The sequence below is a fragment of the Capsicum annuum genome, chromosome 1 (assembly GCF_002878395.1).
Source record: "Capsicum annuum cultivar UCD-10X-F1 chromosome 1, UCD10Xv1.1, whole genome shotgun sequence".
In the NCBI taxonomy this organism is placed as follows: domain Eukaryota; kingdom Viridiplantae; phylum Streptophyta; class Magnoliopsida; order Solanales; family Solanaceae; genus Capsicum; species Capsicum annuum.
Genome location: NC_061111.1, coordinates 208266493 through 208293669, shown reverse-complemented (window position 1 = coordinate 208293669; position 27177 = coordinate 208266493).

Sequence of the window (27177 nt, the reverse complement as noted above, 5' to 3'; positions counted from 1 at the left end):
CAGAATAATTAAATGAATGATAGCTGAATACTGGGTCTACAAGATAGAACTGTACTTAGTCTTGAATAACTGGACTGCCACTGCGGAGCATTATGTATAGGAGATAATCATTGACTGAGTGACATGAGATAACTGAGAATTAATTGAGGGTTACTGTATTATTTAAGAATGCAACACTAGGAGTAAAACACAATTCTAGAATAGTCCTGTAAACTGAAGAACTGCAACGCTGATAACTATAAGCTAAGGTCGGCTAAACTTGAAACTGAATTGAGTTATCGACCCAATTACTAGGCTAGGACTGGGACTGAGAATATAGCTAAGATGATAATTGATATTGTAGCGATAACTTCGACTATAGCTAGGACAAAATACAAGTTTCTGATAACTAAGGCTTATACTGGTACTGAAGTACTAAATTCTAATGGCTAAGTAACTGATAACTGAAAGCCATGATTTTGTAGGACTATCTTAGTCCTTTACTGAATATTTATTATTGAACTAACTCCGTAACTAAGACTCGAGGGATAGAACATCATCCTAATGAATTCACCAAGGGATCTAAACTGAGGGTATATGTGACATAGTCTGAGTTTGGTTGATCATTAGGAGTGGAGCATGAATCATGTGGGCGGAACATACTGTAAGATAGGACATGAGTGTATGAGTCATGAGCTGTATGAATTGAGTCTGAAATTTTTATACTCATGGAACATGATTAGTAACACTGAGTGAATTGGGATTCCTCATACTAGGAACTTGAAATGCACATGATCCTAAGCGAAGTACGTGAATGTAAGTTGTGTTCATGGAACTAAAACGTAAAACATGCATAAATATCATGATGGATAAAGTAAAAAACTTTGCACTGAGGTAGGAATGGGTCATGAATCATCTTCCCTTACTAATTTTTTACACATACTGGCATCACTACAAGAATCCTAAAGGCATGACTCTTTGAGACATCATAATCGGACAGTTCTGGTATACTTGTCGGGCTATGTTATACTGACTCACTGGGGTGGAGACTAGAAAAGTTCCTATTAACATTTGGTATGACCTCAAAGTTACAAAAGAAAAAGAAGCTCCTAAATTTGAAGAAGCGTAAACATACAAGTGAAAGAATTATATCATACCTATGAGTACATTAAGAGACCTTTCCTGATCTTGTCAGCACTGAACTGCAAAGAGTCATTTTGGGTGTTGCCCACTGATTGCGCTAGAATTGGCACCCTGCTGATTCAAGAGATTGGATTGAGCGGAAGGACGACTGTGACAACTTTGAAGATTGGGTTTAGGATATTCTTGGACCAAGTGACCTGTTTCACCATATCCAAAAGACATATTACTACAGGCTCTACGCACACCCTTATGATACTTACCATATTTTTCGCAAAGTAGATGAGTGCAAAAAATGCTTGCACTATTTGAGATTTGGAGCCTAGCGCCCTATCTTTGCTACTATTTTTGAACTTAGGAACAGAAGCACTAGATGAGGAAGGAGATGGAACTGAAAAATTTGGGCTATGCTGAGAACGGTTACCACCCTGCAACCCTGACTAAGAAATACTATAACTACTTATTCTGGCTCCCTTATTATCTCTTTTTTTCTTCTTAAATTTCTGCTCTTTAATCTATTGAGCATGGACCATAAGTCTAGATATGTCTATTTCCTCAATTAGTATCGCACTCCTACACTCCTTACCAACTCTACCTGAAATCCCAGACACAAACTTACTCATTTTGGATCTACTGTCTGCTACTACATAGGGAGCATACCAAGCTAACTGGGTGAACATGAGGGAGTATTCTTTTATGCTCATGCTATCTTTTTTGAGATTGATGTACTCTAACACTTTGTCTTCTTTCTACTCTAGGGGAAAGAATCTATCAAAGAAGGTTGTAGCAAACTCTTCCTATTTTATAGGCTCTGATTTGTACCCCTATCTACCTTTCACTGTTTAAACCATGATGGGCTACATCTTATAGCTGATAAGTGGTTAACTCTGCACTCTCACTGGAAGTTACTACCATGATATCTGTGACTTTCTTAACCTAGTCGAGGAATTCCTTTGGATCTTCTTCAAACTTAGAACTTGAGAATAAGGGAGGATTCATTTGGGTGAAGTCCCAAATCTTAGCTGCAGCTGAATTTGTCACTAGGTCTGGGTTTGCTAGAACAGTAGTTGGCTATTTATTTTGAGTTGTGACTGAATTGGCGAGTGTAGTAAATGCAGTCCTAAATTCTACGTGAGAAATATATTCATCTAGGGGATCTGCTAGAACGGGCTGAGTTGCTGACTGATTATCGATTCTCCATTCGCTAGCCCCTTTAAAAGGCATATTCTATAAGCGAGGGAAAGAAGTAGATTAGACAGAGAAATTAATTAGAGATTATGCTCACTGGCACAAATAAATACTAAAAAAAGGAAACTGTTCATAGAGCATCTTATATCCTCCTGCATATAAGTATGGTGCTCAACACACCCATGCACAAGACTCTACTAGATGTGACTTTTCAGACTTCCTAGGACACTATTGAACCTTAGGCTCTAATACCAAATTTGTAACACCCCGAATCTGGTACCCAAAATGCTACACGGTGCTCATAAAGCCAAAGGACCACATGCTAACCCATGACTTATATTTGTAACTGAACACTAAATAATATACTGTAAATATGTAGAATATAAGCTGTAAGACCCTAAGGTTCAAAACTAAACTAATACTAATATAAAACAATGTTTGTAATGGGGTATAACAATACCTAAAACTAAAAAAATTATCTAAAATATGTTATAGTCTGAAAGCCTATAAACCGTCTGAAATCTGTGAAGTTGATGGGACATGTCCCCAACTAACTTCGAACTACTAAAGTAATAAAGTAATAAATAATTATGCTAGCCTCGAATGATGAGGACTCACTGCTAGTCTAGCTACTAAATGTCTAATCTACCAAGGAAGATCGGGAGCTCGTGCTTCTAAACCTATGGTATAAAACACCATAGCACGAATACGTCAGTACGATTGAATGTACGGGTATGCATGTAAGGTAGGCTGAATGCAAAGGGTTCAAATGCATGAACAATGCTAACTGACTGTATAACATAAACATGAGAATACATACATGAGTAGGTGATTGTGAATAAAATTATGATAACACTGACTCATGAATAAAGAAAACGTGGATTTTCTAATATCTGAGTACTAATACTAGGATACTGAATGACTAAGTCTATTAAGTACTAAGGAACTAATGTCATATTACTGATAAAGGAATGACTGTTTTTGATAGTTCTGATTATGAAGAACTTGTCTGATTGATTGTATCTAATAGTCCTGAAATTTAAATAATGGTAACAAGAATTTTGTATAATTAATATACTATTAACTGGTTGACTGTGTCTGATAGTCGTGCAATCTGATGAAACTAGCTGAGTTCCGTATTGAGTTGAGCGACTATATCTAATAGTCTTGATTTTTATAGAACTATATTGAGTTCTATTCTGAAGATGAAATGTAAAACTGAAACTGTTAGGTGTAATCATCTAACAAGCGTTCTCCGAATAAACTAATATAGCTGATTTGGGGTCCAATCCGTAACCCCAATTGGAAGGGTATCAATACTGTGCCACTAGTAAGGACAAGCTGTGAGTGATTCCTCCTATAGCAGGTACTCAAAAGAGAATGATGGGATCCTCATCTAATAGGTTAATCTATCTCATCTACCCTCAAAATAGCAGGTTTGATATCTCAACCTATGTTGGAAACATAGTTTTGGAGCACAAGTGAGTTCCCATCCTTGGACTAACTCGGTGCTAACTCCTACTCCTATCTGAATAGACACTAAACATGATTAACTGAACTGAAATGGACTGAGTTCTGATGCATGAGCAGATGCTAACACATTTGAGGCTTTTAACTAAGAATAATTATAAATTCTTTAGCAACTTTTGTCATTTTTGATTTTTTTTCTCTTTGATATTGCAGTAAAAGTAGAGAAACAAGAGAATCAACAATTATGGGAATAAAAGAGTTGATTTCTGAGCAAGTAGAGAAGGAAGAATAGCTGACGACTTGTTTGATAAGTTGCCAACCTTGTGATAAGCTACCAAAGTTACCATCAGGCTTAGATAGAGAATAGCCTTCAGCTGGAATTTGTGATGACATCTATGATAGGCCATCAGAAGTGTTATAAGTCATCAAGCTCGTCGTCAAACTTAGGAAGGGAATAGATTTTGAAGTGAAGAAGTGACGACATCTCTGATAAGTCATCACATGTCTGATAAGTCGTCAAGCCTCATCATCAACCCAAGGAAGAGATTATCAAAGTGAAGAGGAACTGACAACATTCCTGATAAGTCGTTAGACTCCTAATAAGTTGTCACACACATCATCACCTTTCTAAGAAAAAAATGTGATCTGTGATTTTTTTCCATAATTAGACTGAAGTATTTAACGTATATGTTAGGGTTCTCATTCATGATCTTGGACATCTGGAACTCACATTTTGAGCACTTTTCTCTCTATCTTTTGACTTTAATTCTTTAGAGAGATTACTACAATTGTTTTGGGATTTTTTACTGGATCAAATCTGAGAAACACTTGTTGCTATTCATCTTATTGTAAGATCATTGATCGAATTATGAATTCAACATGTTGTCGCACGTATTTTATTATGAATGGCTAAATTCCCCTAACCCAAGTTGTGGGATCTATGGGTTTGGGTTTGTAACGTAACTAAGTGTTCAAGAGTCTAAAGGTGGTAGGAACTTCTTGTTAATTCCATTATTTTACATGCTGACTATTGGTTGCAAATAATAGTCTTTCCTTAGGGGTGATTTTCTTAAGATAAGAAATCAACCTTAGTAAGAAGTAAATTATCAACAGGGACTTGGAAACATTAAACTTCCATTTCATAATTAATTTTGTAACAAGATTAATTAACTTGGGATAACATCCTGTTATGAAATATAAATTCCCTAAGTTTGAGAGAATTAGGTGATTAAATATATAAATAGGTTGAGAAACATTTAGACATAACTTCGACAAGGATAGTCTATTGTTCCTACCTACCACAAGAATCTTAAAATATTACTAGCGTCTGTCAAATCCCAAGACACATAGTAAACATAACTCTGGTTTTCCTTTTCATATTGATTTCAAACACTGAACTGGGAATTAATTATTTGTTACACTTCCCAAAAAACCCAATCATAGGAAACTGGTAACTATCAGTTGATTAACCTATAGATAACTAAAATTCACAACCTGTTTCCTGTGGGATTTGACTCTAACCTAGTTGCGTCATATATTGACAACAATCTCTTGCATTCTCGTAAGAGACGTGTATTTTAATAATTATAAAAAATGGTGCCATTTTTTAGGATCACAATTGTAAATTGAAGTTTGTATGCACTAATTGATTGTTAGTCAAGTTTCCTAGTTTTACGTTTATTTGTTGTTTTTGTTTTTTTAAAAGAAATTTGTGGTGTATGACAAGAACCAAAAGTTCTAGAGGACCATTATTACTATTTAATCTAGAACTGCAATTAATTGGAAAAATGGTAGACCAGCAGGAGGCTGACCGGTTAGCAGCCTTATCTAGAGCTCTGGTGAATATGCAGAATGTCGGCCAATAAGTACGGTATCCAAATCTTATGGATGAACACTTGGGAGATGAGGAGTTATAGAACTATGGTATCCCAAGGCGTGCTGAGCAAATAGCTGCACCAGTACAGTGTAATGCTGACAGGAATCGTCCGTTTCGAGGAAGGCAAGATCACTAGCTAGTCTAGTATGACCTCAATGATGATTATGGTGGAATGGATGGAGCAGGTGCAATGGGTGAAACTATTCCTCCACTGTTAGCACCTAGGTCAAAATTCAGCATTACGAGTACTATAATTCAACTCCATAATCTGAAGGGGTTGTTGGGTGGCCTTCCTGGGGATGATCCAAACTTGCATCTGGAGAACTTTGTTACTATCTAAAAATCTTTTGATAACAAAGCAGTGGGTCAGAATGCTATTCTTTTGAGATTATTTCCATTGTATCTGTCAGGGGAGGCAACATTGTGGCTTAATGAGCTGACACCCAATTCTATCACTAACTGGAGGCAGTTGAAAGGAGCTTTCCAAGAAAGGTTCTTTCTACCTTCCTGGAGGGTACAGTTGAGGGATGAGATTAGTAACTTTAGACAGCTCCTAACTGAAGCCTTGCACGAAACCTGGGAGAGATTTAAAAAAAGCTGACATAGTATCCGAACCATAATATGATGGACATACACTTGATGGAGACTTTGTACAGGGCTCTTAACTCTATGATAAAACTAGGTATAGATAATGTTGGTGGTGGTTCATTTGTTGATCTTACATTCCCAGAGGCTTCAGAAATGCTAGAGAAAGTGACCAAATAGAGTCGGGCATGGCATACCAGAGACTCTGTGGTAGAAAGCCCCACTGTTTCTGTAGGTATGACTACGGAATAACACAGAAAAGATGAGGAGAGTGATCAAGACATAGCTCACCTAAAAATATAGATGGACTTGCTAACCAAGCATTTACTATCAGGTAAAATAGAGAAAGTGAAGGCTGTGGGATCACAGGGCAAAGTGGAGTCTAACTTAGAAGAAGTGGCAAACTATGTAAACAATCTGGAAGTTTCCAAGGCAATAGCCAAGTAAATCAAGGTCGAACTTACTATGACAACGCTAGATATATGAATCAAGAGCAAGGAATTTATAGGAGCAATAATGATAGGAGTGGGCTATATGTCCCTCTTGGAAATTGTGAAGATGCTACAACAAGTTCTGAAAAGATGACCATGGAGGACATGATGGCTAAATTGTTATAGGGAGTGGAGGCTACCAACTCAGGGGTGACTACCATGAAGACTAATCTATTCTCTATTAGTTAGTTGGTAAACTCGCACTCCAATGTGATCAAATAGCTTGAATAGCAAATAATCTAACTCTCTACAGTGCTGAACAAGAGGAAGAGTGGAAAATTACCTAGTGATACGGTCATAAATCTGCGGAATGATGGCCCATGTATGGAAATTACCACTAGAAATGGTAAGATATTACCTGGCCCTTCTGTGGGCAAAAGTTTAATTAAAGATGTGATTGAAGCAGAGAATGAACCCAAGGAAGAATGTCCGGTGGAGTTTGAGAAACTGGATGGTTCTGATGATGGTTTGGAAAAAGGAAAAGAGAAGGAAAAGGAAGTACTAGTGAAAACTCTCCCAAGACCACCCACCACCTTCTTTTCCTCAAAGATTGAAGAAGAAGGTTGAGGACACAAAATTTAGTAAATTCATGGCAATATTGAACCAGTTAACAATACATGTGCCTTTGGTGGAGGCACTTGAGTAAATTCTAGGGTATGTTAAATTCATGAAGGACCTTGTGATGAAGAAAAAAGTGGTGAGCTACTAACCGAAGGATAATCTCCATTATTGTAGCACTATTTCTATGAGGACCTTGGTGCAGAAGAAGGTAGAGCCAGGAGCATTCACTATTCCTTATACAATTGGGTCTCTAGAATTTGCTAAGGCCTTATGTGATCTGGGAGCGAGTATTAATCTGATGCCACTGGCTGTAAATAAGAATCTGGGTTTGTGAAATCCCATACCCACCAACATGCAACTTATGATGGGGGATAGGTCAATAAAATGACCTATTGGCATTTTATATAGTGTGTTGGTGAATGTAGCTAGCTTCATATTTCCTATAGATTTTGTAAATATAGATTGCGAGGTGGACTTCGAGGTGCCCATAATCATGGGTCGACCTTTTCTCACAATCAAAAGTGTATTGATTGATTTGCGACCTAATGAGCTCTTATTTAGGATGAATGATGAAGTGGTGCAATTTGATGTGTACCAATGAATGAAGTAGCATAAACAAATAAGTGTGTTCTCAATTGTTGATGTGTATTATGAGGATGACCAGAAGGTGTCAATAGAGGAGAAATTTGTTTTCGAGCCTTTAGCTGTAGTTCTGATGAATTTTAATCGTAAAGGCATTAAGGAGTATGAAGAGACTATTTGTCCTTTATCAGGAATGGGTTCATACTCTTATGCTCCTAAGAAGCTAGATCTTGATCTTGCTAATCGACCAACACCACCAGCTAAGCCATCCATTGAGGAGTCACCAGTGTTGAAATTGAAAGAATTGCCTGGGCATTTAAGGTATGTGTTTTTGGGCAACAAAAACACGCTACCCATTATTATTGCAGCTAATTTGGGTGAGCAATAGGTATAATCACTTGTTTCAGTACTTCATAGGTACAAAAGATCAATAGGATGGACTATCGTTGATATTATTGGCATTCGCCCTAGCATTTGCACGCATAAAATACAACTTAAGGAAGATTGTACTCTAACCATCGAGCACCAGCATCGTCTTAACCTACCAATGCAAGGAGTGGTTAAGAAGGAAATTATGAAGTGGTTGGATGTAGGAGTTGTTTACCCTATTTCTAGCAGTAAATGGGCGAGCCCATTCCAATGCGTGCCCAAAAAAGGGGGCATGACTATTATTACAAATGAAATAAATAAGTTGATTCCACTCAGGACTGTGACTGGGTGGAGAGTTTGCATGGACTACCATAAACTAAACTCATGGACTTTGAAAGACCACTTCCTAATGCCCTTTATGGACCAAATGCTTGATCTGTTGGCCAAAAGAGGATGGTGTTGCTTCTTGGATGGATATTCTGGATATAATCAGATCTGTATTGCTCCTGAAGTTCAAGAGAAGATGACATTAACATACCCATATGGTACCTTTGCATTTAAGAGGATGCTGTTTGGGATATGTAATACACCCGCCACTTTTCAATAGAGCATGATGTCTATTTTCTCAGATATAGTGGAAGATACCTTAGAGGAGTTCATGGATGATTTCTCCATGGTGGGAGATTCATTTGAGTTGTGTTTGGAAAAACTGAGTATGGCCTTGCAAACATGTGTTGAATTTAATTTGGTGCTTAATTGGGAGAAATACCACATTATGGTAAAGGAGGGCATCGTTCTCGGGAAAAAAAATTCAGCAAAAGGGATAGAGGTTTATCAAGCCAAGGTTAAAATTATTGAGAAACTACCACCTCCCATTTTAGTGTAGGGAGTGCTTAGTTTATTGGATATGCTAGCTATTACCGGAGGTTTATAAGAGACTTCTCAAAGGTTTCAAATCTACTTTGAAAACTTTTGGAGAAAGAAGTAAAGTTCTCCTTCGTGATGATTGTTTGAAGGTATTTGAATACCTTAAAAAAAAGCTAGTCTAGGCCCTTATCATTGTTGCAGCGAACTGGTCAAAACCATTTGAGATCATGTGTGATGCAAGCAGTGTTTCCCTTGGAGAAGTGTTGGGACAAAAGAAGGACAAATTGTTTCATATAATATATTATGCCAGCAAAGCACTAAATGGAGCACAAAAGAACTACACTGTCATAGAATAGGAACTCCTGGATATAGTGTATGCTTTTGAGAAATTCAGGCCTTACCTGCTTGGGACCAAGGTGGTGGTTCACACTGACCATGCAACCTTGAGGTATTTGATGGCTAAGAAGGATACAAAACCAAGGCTGATTAGATGGGTGTTATTGCTACAAGAATTTGACTTCGAGGTCAAAGATAGGAAGGGTTGTGAAAACCAAGTGGTGGATCACCTATCTAGAAGGGAAGGGGAGCAGGCAGTTAGTGACGAAGTGGAGATAAATTATGTATTTCCTGATGAGGAGATCTTGGCTGCTGCTATGGAGAAAATGCCCTGGTATGCTGATTTTGAAAAGTATGTTGTGAGTGAGGTCATTCCAGAAAATCTTTCTTTCCATCAAAGAAAGAAATAAGAAAGAAATTCCTTCATGATGTGACATATTACTTCTGGGATGAACCGTATCTTTTTTGGTGATATGCTAAGAATATTATAAGGATATGTGTGCCAGAAGTAGATGTATTATGTAAATTAGAAGCTTGTCATGGATCCCCATTTGGAGGTCACCATGCAGGTGATCGAACGGCTAGGAAGCTATTGCAGAGCGGCTACTATTGGCCGACATTATTCAAGGATGATCATGAGTTTGTGCAAAAATATGACCAATGTCAGAGGCAGGGGTCGATCTCCAAATCACATGAGATGCCTTTGACTAAGATGCTTGAAGTAGAGTTGTTTGACGTCTGGGGCATAGATTTCATGGGTCCTTTTGTAAGCTTGTATGGGATGAAGTAGATTCTAGTTGTTATTGACTATGTATCAAAATGTTTCAAAGCTGTTGCCTTGTCTGATAATGAAGGAAAGAGGGTTGTTGCTTTTCTCAAAAAGAATATCTTCTCTTGCTTTGGAGTATCACGTTACTATTATAAGCGATGGAGGATCTCATTTTTGCAACAAAGTGTTTCAAGCTGCCTTAGAAAAATATAGGGTGAGATAGCATAGAGTAGCCACTCCATATCACCCATAAACTAATGGGCAAGTGGAGGTGTCAAATTGAGAGATTAAATCCATCCTAGCCAAAACGGTGAACGCTAGTCTGAAAGACTGGTCTCAAAAGCTCGATGAATCCTTGTGGGCATACCGGACTACTTTCAAGACACCTATTGGCATGTCACTATTCCAGTTAGTCTATGGCAAAGCATGCTACTTACCAATATATCTAGTGAACAAGGCTTTATGGGCCCTTAAAAGGTTAAATTTGAGTTGAAAGAAGTCAGCAGAGCTAATACAGGGACAACTGAATGAGATAGATGAATTCCATCTCAGGGCATATGAAAGAACAGACCTATATAAAAAAAAGATGAAGAAGTATCATGATTGGAGGATTGAGAAATGAGATTTCCAAAAAGGTGACTTGGTGCTTCTTTTCAATTCATGAACTAAATTGTTCCTAGGTAAGCTTAAATTCAATTGGTCAGGACCATTTAGAGTTAGTCAAGTCTACTCATTTGGAGTAGTAGAACTTGAAAATAAAGACAGTAGCATCTTCAAGGTAAATAGGCAATGAGTCAAACTTTATATCGGTCCAAAAGACTCGACGAAAAGTATAGCTACTATCTATCTCGATGAAGTCTAAGGTAATCGAGATACCTGAGTCATGTCGCAATGTTAAATCAGGCGCTACATGGAGTCTTAGTTCCCCTAAATCTTAGTTTAGTTTTTCTTTGATATTAAGTTTAGTATGTAGGGTGAGTTGTTGTTATAACATTTTGTAGTTGACTAGGAGAAATACAAGTACCTGAGGCAGTTAACATGGTTTTGTTATTTTGTGAACATCTCTCAAATGATCTAATTCTTTAGCTATGTGATTTCCATCTAACTATGACCACTATACATCTTTGTATGATATTTGTTCTAGTGACTTGATAACCATTGCTAAACAATTGCATGAACTGGATGAGTTGTAACTTTTTATATACTTGTGTGCCATGTGCATGTGAGATTTTACTTAGTTCCCTTTTGTAAGTTGAATCCAAAACATGCCCGGTTAGTCTTACCTAGCCTGAAGGATCGGGGTTAGGAAGGATCATAGGTCATTTCGATGTTAGCTCACTTTAGCCTAAATGACCTTCCTTGTATGCATAATATCCCTTGATCCCTGTTTTGAGCCTGAATAGCCTATTTCTTTTTATGGCACCTATTACCATCCCATTTATATCATAATGAACCTTTTTTGGCCCTGGTCCTCCTTGGACATTGTGCACCTTGACTTAGGCAAATAGCCTAAGTTGTGGATGTCTATCATAGGGGTGCATGATGTAAAATGATTATGAAGATAGGTAGAATAAAAAAAAAAAAAAAAGATGGGTGCGGTGGAAAAGAACAAGAAAAGAAAAGTTGTGAAATAGAAAAAGTGATTGTAGAATGGACCGCACCCATCCTGAATATGTTTGATCAAGAAAAGACAAGAATAGAAAAAGGCTAATGAGTGAGACCCCAAAAGGTAGTGCAGTGTTAAGGAGGCTTAGTCACTTTAAATATCATCAAGTATCATACCAGCCCCTAGCCTACATTACAAGCCAAAGAGAAGACCTATAGTGATCCTAGCTGACCTGTCTAGAAATCTTGGTAATAAAAATAAGGGCAAGCCTATGGTATTTTGTATTCATTGATTGGAACCTCATTTTGAGAGTGAGTGTCTTTTAATTGTCCCCATGGTTACACAGGTGATGTCTGATATAAGTAAAGTAGGACTTCTTTCTGGTGAGGGCACACTGGTTACATTTCTAAGTGCCAACTTATTTGGATAGTGTAGTCTTTGTACATGTATGTTTGTTGTTGCTAAACTGATACCATATCATGATTCCTGTGTGTCACATTGTTATTCTTCAAAAACATACATAGTTTTTTTTAAATTGATTGACCTTAGAGATGGTGAAGATGTTTTGAGATAATATAAATGGTTAACTGCTAAATATGCATTGTATCCTCTTGGTTGTATTTTAGTTGCTTGAGGACAAGAAATTGTTTTAAGTTGATGGTGTTAATGTATGAGCAGTTGCTAACACATTTGAGGCTTTTAACTGAGAATAAATGCAAATTCTTAAGCAACTTTTGTCGTTTTTTATTGTTTTCTCATTGATACTGTAGTAAAAGTCGAGATACAAGAGAATCAACAATTATGGGAGTAAAAGAGTTGATTTCTGAGCAAGTAGAGAAGGAAGAATAGCTGACAACTTGTCTGATAAGTCGTCAGCCTTGTGATAAGCTATCGAAGTTACAGTCAGGCTTAGACAGAGAATGGCCTTCTGCTAGAATGTGTTGCGACATCTATGATAGGCTGTCAGAAGTATGATAAGCCATCAGTTTCGTCGTCAGGCTTAGGCAGGGAATGGATTATGAAGTGAAGAAGTGAAGACATCTATGATAAGTCATCACATGTCTGATAAGACATCAAGCCTCATCCTCAGCTCAAGGCAGAGATTATCAAAGTGAAGAGGAGCTGACGACATTCCTGACAAGCCGTCAGACTCCTAATAAGTTGTCACACACATCGTCACCTGTCTAAGAAAAAAATATGATCTATGATTTTTTTCCATAATTAGACTGAAGTATTTAAAGCATATGTTAGGGTTTTCATTCATGATCTGGGACACTGGAACTTACGTTTTGAGCATTTTTCTCTCTATCTTCTGACTTTAATTCTTTAGAAAGATTATTACAATTGTTTTGGGATTTTTTACTGGATCAAATCTGAGAAACACTTGTTCCTATTCATCTTGCTGTAAGATCATCTATCAAATTATGAATTCAACTTTTTGTCTTGCGTATTTTATTATGAGTGGCTAAATACCCCTAACCTAAGTTATGGGATGTATGGGTTTGGGTTTGTAACGTAACTACGTTTTCAAGAGTCTAACGGTGGTAGGAACTTCTTGTTAATTCCATTATTTTACATGCTGGCTATTGGTTGCAAACAATAGACTTTGCTTACAGCTGATTTGCTTGAGATAAGAAACCAACCCTAGTAAGAAGTGAATTATTAATAGGGAATTGAAAGCATTAAATTTCCATTTAATAATTAATGTTGTAACAAGATTAATTAACTTGGGATAACATCCTGTTATGAAATATAAATTCCCTAAGTTTGAGAGAATTAGGTGATTAAATGTCTAAATAGGTTGAGAAACATTTATACATAACTTCAACAAGGATAGTATGTTGTTCCTACCTACCACAAGAATCTTGAACCGTTACTAGCGGTTGTCAAATCCCAATACCCATAGTGAACATAACTCTGGTTTTACTTATCTTATTGATTTCAAACACTGACTGATAAGTAATTATTTGTTACACTTCCAAAAAAATCCAGTCATAGGAAACTGGTAACTATTAGTTGATTAACCCGCAAATAACTCAAATTCACACCCTATTCCCGATGGGATTCGACCCCAACCTAGATGGGTTATATATTGATAACGATCACTTACATTCTCATAATATAGGTGTAGTTTGAGCGTTATCTAGTTCAAGGAGTTTCGTTGACTGACGGAATACTATTGAGATTATTGAATTACTGAGCTTTTTGAGATTTACTGCGATTATTGAGTTTACTGAATTTTCCTGAGTCACATGACTAGATGAATTCTACTGAACATATCTTCACTGAGGATATCATGAAAACATGACACCGGCTCTAAGAACACGGCTAAATTGTTGGGTACAAATACCCTCATGACACGATAGAAGAAAACTAACATGGCATGACATTCTTGAATACACGACCAATATCAACAATCCATAATACAATAAGTTGGGAATTTCATGAAGTTCATAGTTATCATAATCTTGTACATGGAAGAAATGCATATAAGCAATGTCATAATTCAATATTCTATCATCATGAGCATTTCAACAAACATGTACATTGCACATCAATAGCATGGGAGTCCTTTGAACATAAGGGTAAAACATGAATGCACCACTTAAGTCACAATTGAACTATATTTCATTATTTCTAGTCTTCTAGGCATTTTATCAAACACCTTACATGCACCACTTAGGTTATAGGTATAATCATCAATTAACACCTTATAAACCACTCAATTGATGGATTTAAACTCATATACTAATGTAATTCTATAAAAACACATTGAGATTCAAACTTGGGAATCATACAACAACAATCACATAAACATAATCAACCCACAACATAATATTCATAATACATGATTTAAAACTTTATTCTTGGGCTTCTTGGACGAAAGGAATCAATTAGTGAACACTATGCATACCTACAAATCTAAATTCTTGAAGTTCTTAGAAAGATTCTTGGAATTGGCCTTGATTTCTTGAGCTAGGGTATTTGCCTCTTGGGAGAGACGGATTTTTTCTATTGAGAGAAAGTGATGAAAAGTGATGTAATAGGTTTTTTATGACATAATTTTGTGGTTAAAGGCTGATCTGGGTCATGGAAAAAGACTCAATTGCCCTTAGAAGGTTTTGATTATTCATCACAGAAATTTTGATTTGGGAACCTAGCGCGATGCAGCGCTATCGTGCTGTGCCACTAGAAATTTCCAACTGGGATCTGGGCTAACGGCGTGACGCGATGAAATCGCATTGTAATACTGGATGAAACCTAGATTCTTACCGCGATGCAGTGGTATCGTGATGAGATACTGGAAATTAATAACTCTAGATTTGAGCCTTGGCTCGACGTCCAATAATCATGGAGGCCCACTAGATTTTGAAAATTGCGATTTTTTCATGCTCCGCAATGCGTTGATGGCTCAGGTGGCACACTGTCTTACTAAAATGGCTCTAACTCTTCGCCCGGGGATCGGATTTGGGCGAATTTGATATCGAAGAAAAGTTTATTCAATTTTCCACATGATAAAAAGTAAAAATATTTAAAATCAAACATGTATAAAAGTGGATTAATCTTTCGAAGTAAGTATTTAACATTTTAGGACAATTTTAAGAAAGGTAGAAGTACGGGGTGGTACAGTAACACTATTGTGAGATGGTCTTCATATTGATGTTCACTGCAAGAGTAAAAAAGAATGTCATTAATAAATACTATGATGAACATGTCCAAGTACTGCTTGATCACATGGTTCATCAAGTCCATGAAGGTTGCTGTGGCATTAGTAAGACCAAATGACATGCCTAAGAATTCAAAGTGGCCATATCAAGTTTGGAAAGCTTTTTTTGGAATGTCTCATTCTATGACTCTAAGTTGATGATAGCCTGATCAGAGGTCTATCTTAGAGAAGTAACTGGCACCCTAAAGTCGGTCAAATAAGTCCTCAATATTGGGAAGTGGATACTTTTCTTGAATATGACTTTATTTAGCTGACGGTAGTCTATACACATCCTGATAGAACCTTCTTTCTTACGCACTAATAGAACTGGTGTGCTCTATGAGGAAATGTTGGGTCTAATGAATTCATTATATAGGTGATCCTTTAAGTATTCGTTTAACTCTTTGAGTTCTGCAGGTGCCATTCTGTCAGGTAGAATAGATATGGGTTGAGTATCTGGAAGAATGTCCATTCCAAAGTCAATTTCAAACTCGAGAGGGACTCCAAGAAGATCTTTGGGAAACACATCTGGGAATTTATGCTATTAATACTGACTCAAGATAAGGGATTTCTGAACTAGAGTCTTGGACTTGAATGAGATGATAGACACATCTCTTAGATATCATTTTTCTCTCTCTAAGGTAAGAAACAAGTTAACCCCTAAGTTCTGAAGTACTACCCCTCCATTAAAGGACAGGTTCATTTGGAAACTGAAAATAGATGATTCTATTTCTGCAGCCAACTAAAGTATAGCATGAATGAAGCCAATTCATGCCGAGAATGACATCAAAATCTGTCATCTTTAATTCTACAAAGTCTGCTAAAGTGACTTTCTAAGATATCATAACCGGACAATTCCTGTATACCTGTTGGGCTATGATAGATTTACCAACTGGGGTAGTGATTGAGAAAGGCTCTACTAGGATTTCAGGACTGACTCCAAAGTTAACAGCTATATAAGGATTTACAAAGGACAAAGAAGACCCTGAGTCTAGTAAAGCATAAACATATAAATGATAAACTTCTAATGTACTAGTGACCACATCAGGAGAACTTTCCTGATCCTATTGGGACTGAATTGCATAGAGTCTGTTTGGATATTGCCCTCTGGTGGCACTAGAAGCAGCACCCTGTTGATTTTGGCGATCGAACTAAGGTGAAGGATAATTATATTGACCTTGAGAACTTGACTAAGGAAAATCTCTGACCTTATGGCCTGGCTTTCCATATCTGAATCATACATCACTGCCAGCCCTACAGACACCCTAGTGGTTTCTGCCATATTTCGGGCAAAGAGGGTTTGTTCCGGCACTGCTAACATTGCCCTTAAGTTTAGGTCCTAGTGCCCTATCTTTATTATTGTCTTTGAATTTTGGCACAGGAGCACTGGCTGAGAAAGAAGCTAGAACTGAAGATTTTGGGCGGAACTAACAATGATTTCCATATTTTGACTTAGGTCAGACAAAGTTGAAGCTACCTCTCCTAGCTTACTTTTTCTCACTCACCTTATCCTTATTCTTATCCTCTTCTATCTTCTAAGCATGGACCATGAGCCTGGATATGTCCATCTCCTTAATCATCATTGCAGTCCTACTCTCCTTGACCATACTATTAGACACACCCGACACAAACTTACTCATCTTGGATCTGTTATTGGCTACCAAATGACAAGAATATCTGGCTACTTGAGTAAACACGAGAGAATACTCTTTCACTATTATATTTCCCTAATTCAGATTATTAAACACCAACACCTTTGCTTCCCTCAACTCCAGTAATAAGAACCTGCCCAAAAAAGTAATGGCATATTTCTCCCATTCTATGGGCCCTGCACCTGCGGCCCTCTCTGCCTTTCACTACTTGAACCATGAGTGATCCACGTCATACAGATGCTATGCAGCCAACTCTCACTCTCAGAAGATGTTACCCCTATAATATCTATAATTTTCTGCACCTAATAAAGAAATTTTTGTGGGTTCTCCTCTGACTTAGACACGGTAAAATCTAGAGGGTTTATTCGGGTGAAGTCCTAAATTCTAGATGCAGCAGTATTGGCCACTGGGTTAGCCTTAACAGCATCTGGCAGTTTATTCTAAGCTACAACAGAATGGGCTAGCGTAGTGAAAATGGCTCTGAGTTCAGTATGGGAGACATACTCATCCAGGGGATATGCCTAAACGGGATGAGGGGCTGGATGATTTCCTGTTCTCCTTCTATTGTTCTTTTTGGGAGGCATGTTCTATAAATGGAAGTAAGAAAAGGATTAGACTAAGACTGTAACTTGAGCTCATGCTCAATCGTACGATATGAATACTGAAAGAAGAGAAACTTGTCCCAAAAATGCCTCATAGCCTCTTGTCCATAAGTATGGCATGCTACACACCTATGCACAATACTTTACTAGATGCGGCTTTAGAATTCCTATGACTCTATTGAACCATAGGCTCTGATACCATATTTGTGATGCCCTGACTTTGCACCCCGGATGTCACACGGTGCTCATAATCCTGAAGGACCACAAGCTAACCCATAATTGGTACCTTCTACAATATTTGAATAATAATAATAATAAAATGCAGAGATTAGGTTGATATTTCTGTAAGATTCATATCTGAACATTAAACACTGATAATGAAAAATACTGAAATCTGAACATCTGTCTGAAATAATCTAGTCTGATAAGCCTCTAACTGAACTGTCTGAAAGTAAAGCTGATGGGACAAGCCCCCAAATAACTCTTACTACTAAAAAAATACTAAAATACTGAAATAACAACTTTGTCCTTGAACTATGAGGACTCACCACTAAGTCTGCTGCTGATAGGCTGGACTACTAAGTGAGATCAGGAGCTCGTGTGTCTGAACCTATGATATAAGACATTATAGCACAAAATAAAAGTATGTATTAGTACTTTGAATATACTGGTATGCTAAGTGAGGTAGGCTAATATGCAAGGGTTTATGTACATTCACAAAAATTGACTGAATAACATAAATATATCTGAATGAGAGTACCGATATAAATGAACTAATGAAACACTGATTATGCAATACTTTGCACATATCTACATCTACTGTGTCTGAGATCATAGTCTCACTAGATACTATTTTTTGATAGCTGAATAACTGATATCTGAGTTTACTGATAACTACATTACTGATAGTTGGATGATTGTTTATGATAGTCTTGATTCTGTAGAACTGAATTGAGATCTATACTGAGCTGGGTGACCATATTTAACTGTCCCAATTCTATAAAACTTAACTGAGTTCTATACTAAGACTGAAACTGAAACTGTGAGAGATAATCATCTAACTGACATGCACCTCTCTAAACTGATTGAGGTCCATCCTATAACCCCAGCTGGAAGGGCATCAGTATCGTGACACGGGTAAAGACAAGTTGAAGAATCACCCTTATCTGGTAGGGGCTCTGAACGAGAATGGTGGTACCCTAAACAGGCAGGTAGAACAGCTCATCAACCCTCAACTGGCAGGTTGATGTCTTAACCTACACAAGCTATGTAGTTTTGGAATGTAAGGACTGCTTCTAAGGACCACAACCTCTGTTCGATGGTAAGTCCCCAAACTTTGGTTCACTATGTGCTAAATCCTACTCCCTACTAAATTGAGTTTACTATGTCCCGTTGAATGATGGAATGCTACTAAGTTTTGAATTGTATATAGATCTGAGACTGTGACTGAATACTGAGTACTATTGTTCGTGACGCTACTGAGACTATTTTATAACTACTATAACTCTTGGTAAATAGCTATATTTTTCAGGTATTGAATACCCCCAGGACTCGATAGCATGAAAAGTAAATCATAGCATAAACTTGAAAAGTATAACAATGTCCACCTGCTCATAACTTATTCATAGAGGCATTTTATCAAGCACTTGTAAGATATAAGCTTGCACATATGCTACCATGTCATGATTTTCACATTTAATTCACATGAGTAATTTATCAAGCATTTGGAGAACATAATCTGTGCACATGATACTAAACAAAATGTAGGCATCATACTTTCAAATCCCAATTTCAAAATCAAGGGCTTTTAACATGAATTCATATGATACTACAAACATGATAAGTAATTTCACATGAAACTTGAAATAAACCATCGATTGGAATGCAATTAACATCATAAACATGAGTACACTCAAATCCCATATGGAATTCATGGAATCAATTAACTTTTATTTTAAAAGAGTTTCTTGAACTCGAAGGGTGGAAGAAAAACCTTGGATGAACACTTTACATACCTCGATGCTTGTATTCGTGAAAACTGATGGTTTGTTCTTGAAGATTTGCTCTTGAAATTAAAAGCCCTAGGGTAAGTTCTTAAGTAAATTTGAGACAATTTGGGAGAAAGTAAGCAATTTATCCTCTAGGGTTGTTTGATTTTATGTTTTGGGGCTAAAAATGGGTGGGATAGTGACCCAAATACCCCTCTGGATATGGGATTTTAATGACTGAAAATGTGTCCAGTGAAGCAGAGATCGTTGCATCGCATCGATGGTATCAATGAGATGACTAACGCATCGCATCGAGGTTGCATTGGTTCACTGGAATTGCACTGAAAGTTGGGTGGAAATTAATTGTCGATATGATGGGTGACGCGACACGTCAAGATCATGTCGACCCATTATTTTGGTCACCTGAACATGATTCAAATGAGGTCAAAAAAATTTGAAACTCACCCAAAGTGACATACTGACATTCTTGATCATGAATCAACCTAAAAATCTATATTTTAAGGTCATAAGGGTCATAAAATAGGATTTCCAACTTATGAGGGTTAAAATATTTCTAAGTATAAACACTTACCTGAAATTTCTAAGTCTAGGACCTCTTTTCAAGCTTTAACGGACTATGTTAAGTTTAGAATTTTGCAGGGTCTAACAGCAATCACCAATCTTATGGTATCTAATTGATCAATGGGAGTAAACACCTTTTCATAGTCAACACCATATTCTTGCGTCTAGCCGTTAGCTACTAAGCGAGCTTTAAACTTGTTGCCCTCTGCCTTTTCCTTCAACATTGTTTTGTAAACCCATTTGACACTGATGGTTTTTTGATTTTCTGGAAGATTTGTCAACTCCAGGTATTATTTCTTTCAATTGATCTAATCTCCTCATCCATGGCTTGCTGCCACTTTGGATCTTTTACGGCATCAATAAAAGATATAGGATCATAATCTTCAAATAAATAAAAATAATTAACTATATTTCCAGATTTACTGATCCCATATACCTCATAATCTTCAATCCAGCTCAGTGCACCTCTGCTACGTTGAGGACGTTCATTCTTAAACTGAGCATCACCTGATTCATGTTCAACACCTCCAGTATCGTGTACTATTGGACTTGATTGTGAACTAATCTTCAAAGATCGTTCTTGTTCTTCTTCTTCTTCAATAGAAAATGGAATACGTTGATACGAACTATTGTCGCTCCAAATACAGATTGATTCTTCATCAAAAATAACATCTCGACTAACAACAATTTTCTTGGTAATAGGATCGAACAAGCAATAAGCTTTTGATTTGTCATCAACACCAAGGAAAATGCATTTCTGACCTTTAGCATCCAACTTTTTCCTTGCAGCATCTGCAATATAGGCATATGCTATACATCCAAAAATCCGAAAGTACTCAATATTTTGTTTACACCTTCTCCAAGCTTCATGAGGTCTCATATTTCAAATAGAGCTAGTAGGACAGCTATTCAATATATTAACACTCCAATGAACTACTTCTGCCTAAAAGTTTCTTGGTAAGTCACTTCTCTTCAAAAGACTATGCATCATATCAAGAATTGTATGATTTTTTCTTTACGCATCATATCAAGAATTGTATGATTTTTTCTTTCACACACACCATTCTATTGAGGTATGTAGGCTGCCCTAAGATGCCTCTTGATTCCATGATTCTCACAAAATTCTATTAATTCTAGTGAGTTGTATTTTCCACCTTGATCAGTCTGCAAACACTTAATTTGACAACCAACTTCATTTTCAACAAGCACTTTAAACTTCTTAAAAGTTTCAAATGCTTCTGATTTTTCTCTTAAGAAACAAATCCATGTATTTCTGCTATAATCATCAATGAAGCTAATGAAATAGAGTTTACCTCTATTAGACGTAGGACATATCACACCACAGATATCTGAGTGCACCAACTCTAACACATTCTTTGCACTCTAAGACTTTTCTATTTGAAATGGTTCATGATGTTACTTGCTAACTGCACACTCTTCACATACTTCATCGGGAGAGTCAAGCTAGGAAAGACTCAACACCAACTATTTTTTCTTTAAGAACTTTATGCTTCCAAAATTTAAATGCCCATAACGAAAATGCCACTTCCAAGCATCCTCTTTCATTTTGGCAGAAAGACAATATTTTATGGAGTTGTGAAGATACAAAGGAAACAGTCAATTTGACGATATGTTAACTTATGCGATTAACCCCAAATGAGGATCTTGTATCTTAAAAACTCCATCCTATATATTAAGTTCATATCTCTTTTCTTGAAGCTACCTGACACTTAATAAATTTGTCTTCAACGCAGAGAAATAAAACACATCACCTATGGTATAAATAGCATTTTTTTTCTTGAAACTTGTACCTTTCCTTTTCCCTGGGAAGAGACCACTGAATTATCTCCAAATCTAACAGTATCTTGAAAAGTTTCATCCAACTCTGAGAATGCCTAATTCTGCCCACACATGTGATTGTTGCATCCGGTATCAAGATGCCACAAATTAGTGGAAACTTTCTCTTTGGAAGTATACGCCATCAAAAATGAAACCTCTTCTTTTTTTTCCTTTGTTTTAGCATCTTCCTTTCTTTCTGCAAAATTAGATCTGCCACCACGATTCTTACTTAAATTGGTATGACACTCAGATTGGTAGTGTCCAAATCGATGTCATCAATAGCATTCAACTTGAGACTGACTTGTCAAGTCTTTTTCCTTTCCCTGGGAATCGCCAGCTTTGTTTTCTCCCCTTTCTGGTGACAACTTTTCCCTTTCCATTTGTCTTTCTCTAGATCTCTTCCTTTTGAAGACATCACTTCCTTCAATGCTACTTCATCTTTGCGTTGTTGGTTTATTTTCTGCTCATGAACTAACAAAGAACCTTGAAACTCGTCAATAGAAAGAGCACCAACATCTTTGGATTCTTCAATGGAGCAGACAATATAATTGAACTTTGCAGTCATCGAGAGAAGTATTTACTCAATAATGGTAACATCCTCTAGTTTCTCTCCATGAATTCGTATTTTATTTGCGATAGCCAAAACTTTCAAGAAATATTACCGACTCACTGCCTTGCATACGTAGAGCGTCGAACTCGCCATGAAGTTCTTGAAGCTGCACTCGTTTTGCCTTCGTCGTTCCTTGATACTTCTTCTTTATGGAATCCCATATTCTTTTAGAAGTATCCTTCCAAAGAATTGTTTCCAGTATTAATCGATCAATAGCCTGAAAAGGGTAATTCTTCGCTTTGAGATCCTTTAACCTTAGACTGTCCAACTCTGCCTTTTGTGCTATTGAAAAGGCAGTACTAATTGCTAGCTCTTGCACGCTAATAATTTCTCCATCAACATACTCCAATGGTTGTAATGTCCATCGAAATGCGGAATAGCAGGCTGAACAAAATTTTCATTTGTCATTGCTTTGTTGCTGCAATAGTACTCCAAAAAGGAAAAATCTTTTTCTGGCTCAGATACCAAATGCTAGAAAAATAAACTGCAGCAGCAATCAAAAGAAAGAGACTCTACAAGTGTGGAAATTGTCTGTGTATTCCAGTTACGAATATGAAATTACAAGAGTCCTTAAATAAGATAAAAACCACTAAACAACACGTTTATTTTTTCCTAATAATTTTGAATCTAACTCCACTACTCCTGCAGACTAAAGACTAGGAAACTACTTATTGACTCGTAAATAAATGCAACAAACTAACTACTGACTCACCACAAAGCTAGTCATGTTGCTAACAGGGAGTGTTGGAAAGTAATCTATCTATTATTTATAATAATTCGACTACTCATGTGGATGTGTGGGTTATGAAGGAGTATGAGAATAAAGAATCTTGGAGAAAGATTTTTACTATCAATTACCCTCTATATCCCGTAGATTATTTATTTTCTCACTCTTTTTTTCTGTCAAAAAGAGGTGAATTTTTGGTTATGTTTCATAATACTACCATGATATACAATCCAAAGGATAACATAAGCAAATGTTCACATATTAATGAATTTGATTATGGTATTTTGACGGAATTCTTTCCTACCCTAGTCTGTCTGCTTTCACAAAATAAACAAGAGACACTACAAGATTCAAGGCGGCAATTATTATGATTATTGCAATTGTGTAAGTGATGATTTGTATGAGTTTGATTTTACGTATTTTGCAAAGAACATATTTTGAGGAGAACTTTAACACATTGCACATCTTTTTTAAGTAAAGCTTTAACTCATTAAAAATACAAATTACTCTTACGTTCCGTGAATATGAAAGTTGTCGATGTTATTATAGGCTTATATTATTCAGTAGACCATAATGATTATTCACTAGTTGACGTTAAAGGAATAATCTGATACAAAGGATATGACAAGGGGGAACTAAAAGGACCTGTGAAATAGTTAACAGGACTTTCTTTTCACTTTTCACTTCTACTTAACCCGAGGAAGAAAAGATATGAAATACTTTCATTGCTTTTTTTTTTGCCGACTTATATCCGATAAGAAGTTTACAATTTTTGATCCCCTTGAATTGCAATTCTACAAACGAAAACATAATAACCTTAGTAATTTTTAAATTTCATATTGATAATCCAAAAAGGTGCAAAAAACAAGGGTAGAGTGTTCTTAGTCCATACTACTGCCTCAGATGTGAGGTTTAGGGGCTATTTTCGATAGATCATGCAGCTAAACTAAATAATGGATAGAAAGATTAAGTTCATTGATATTCCTTGCTAGTTTTTGTTCATACTATCATCCAAAAATTACCAAAAATCTTTACCACATTCAGACCCTAGTAGTTTTAGATAAATAAAGTGGTTCCCATGTCCCAGTTTCCTAAATGTATAGCACATTTTAAATTGAAGAATGATTCTATGTTGTTTTTTCGGTATTGAAGCATAAGTTGATGAATTTAAGTGATACTTTTCTATACATATATGTAAGATGTATCCTTTCCAAACTTAATCGTAGCTACTGATTCCCCCATTTGGACAAATGATGACGTTCACTTAATTTTGCTAAATTTCTATTAACTTGGAGTAGTGGTGTTGCTCTTCATTTCTAAGCTTTCAAGTTTCACGGAACTTGTTTTTAGTATCTACAGATTTTGTACTATGTTAAAACATGTAATTTCATTGCTATTTTTTTCCTTCCTCTAAAGAAGAGTACCATATCTGATTCTATAAGTTGAAGATAAGATATCGAACTTAGAAAAACGAAACATTTTATATCAATTAAATTTTAAGCCGAACTGAAATGTTGAGCAAGCCAATATTGAAATTAACAATTCAAACAACAAATAGATTCAGCTTAATGAAAGAAAATTGAGAACTTTAAACTAATGCTCCAAGAAATAATTAAAAATACTTCTATGAAGACATCGACCTTGAAAATCAAGAATGCATCAACAACTCCAGTTCGTCTAGCTCTTTGCAAACTAGTAAATAATCTCCAAAATTAACCCCAAAAAACTCATCGACAAGTTGAAAATTTTGTGATAAATAGGGTGGATTATTTCAGGCTAATATCCTACACGTTCAGCCATTTTCATAACTTTTGAGAAATGGTGCTCTAACATAACAATCTTATTCGCCAATGCCTGGCCACAAAATTTAACGTTGGGAATTGAAGCCTCGATGTAGTCGATAAATTTCTTTGAATAAGGAGGATATAGAATTACCCCATGATTGAAGTAGTAATGATAGAGATCCTTCAAGATTCCTAAGTCATGAGTATAATCATAATCTTCTACTTTTTTCAGTTTACTTTCAGATGTTCCTCCCCTTTCAAGATTGGCAAATTTAGGCACATTAACTGGCTTCAATTCATATAACTCAGACATGGGATGCTTTCCTTTTTCTTCAATTTTCACAAACACACGCTTCAATTGATACACTTCAGATGTTGAGAGGTTTCTTTTTCCTATTTCTTTTGCAGGTTTAGAGAAGATCGATTATTCACGCGAAGGAGTTGATAAAACTGCTTCAGTTACAGATTTTTTATTTTCTCCTGAAGATATCATTTGGGGCATGGTACTTCTTTTGAAAATGTTGGTGATAATAAAGAAAGAAAGGAGATTTTTTGATGAGTATGTGGAGATGGTTCTTTCTATTGCTACATTTATAGCTAATTCATTACACTAAAATTAGTAAAATATTAATTATACTAAATCTCACTGCAGATTACAGTCCAAAACTCTTATGTATAATGTTCACATTAGATTACTTCGTTGACCAGGTATTAAATGACCTTTCGAGTAAGGCATGTACTGATTTGTCATGATTTATGGCTGGTAAAACTTGGCTTATATGGAAAACTACAACATATTGGAATGTCCTAAAGCATCGCGTACATTCTAATATAGACTAAACTGTAACACCCCACATTTTTGGGTTAGAATTTGAACCGTTGTTCCTACGTGGATAGATCCGAGCCCAATGATTCTATGTCAATATAAGTGTGACGATCAAATCTAAAGTGTGGTAACATCTTTGGAGGTCAAGTGAGAACATAAAAATCTCCTAACTCAAAGACGAGTGGAGACTTTTCTATCGATAAAGTTTTAGCGGACATCCTTACTTGGGTCAACTTCCAACGACCATTACTTCTAGAATTTGTCGAGTTAGGTTCATCTCAGTCTAGTGCAGTTTAAGAAAAAAAATTAGTTCAGGGTCTTTCATTTAGGAGTAGGACTTAGCACTGAGTGAACCTAGGGATGGAGACTCACCCGTTAGAGAGGACTAAGATCCCTAGGAGCAATCCCTAAGTTCCAGAACTACATAGCCAGCATAGGTATGAGATGTCACCCGCTAGATAGGACTGACATACTCAAGGATCACCCGTTAGTATTTTATATATATATAGGACTAATCCCAGGGGGTCACCCATTAGATAGGACTGACTCCAGAAGAGAGGTCTTTACCCATGGCACGGTACTGAAACCCCTCCAACTGGGTTTATAGGTTGGACCCCAACCTAGCTAGAAGGGGTATGTCGGTTAAATGACTACTTCCCATAGTCTCAGTTTTAGAATCAATCTCAATAAAGGAACTCAGTTTAGTAGTACAGAGTAAGGACTGTTAGATACAGTCAATAATTATGATTATCAATAGACTCAAAGATCATTTGCTAGATAGGACTGGTCTCAGATTTAGTTAACCAGCTTCAGTATTATCAGATTCAGAGATCAGCCGCTAGATAGGACTGATCTCAGATTAAGTCAAATCATATTCATTATCAGTATATACAGAGATCACCGCTATATAGGACTGATCTCAGATTCAGCTAAGTACTCTCATTATCAATATATCTAGAGATCACCCGCTAGATAGGGCGAATCTCAGAATTCAATTAAGCATTTCTAATATCATCAGTTTCAGAGATCACTCGCTAAATAA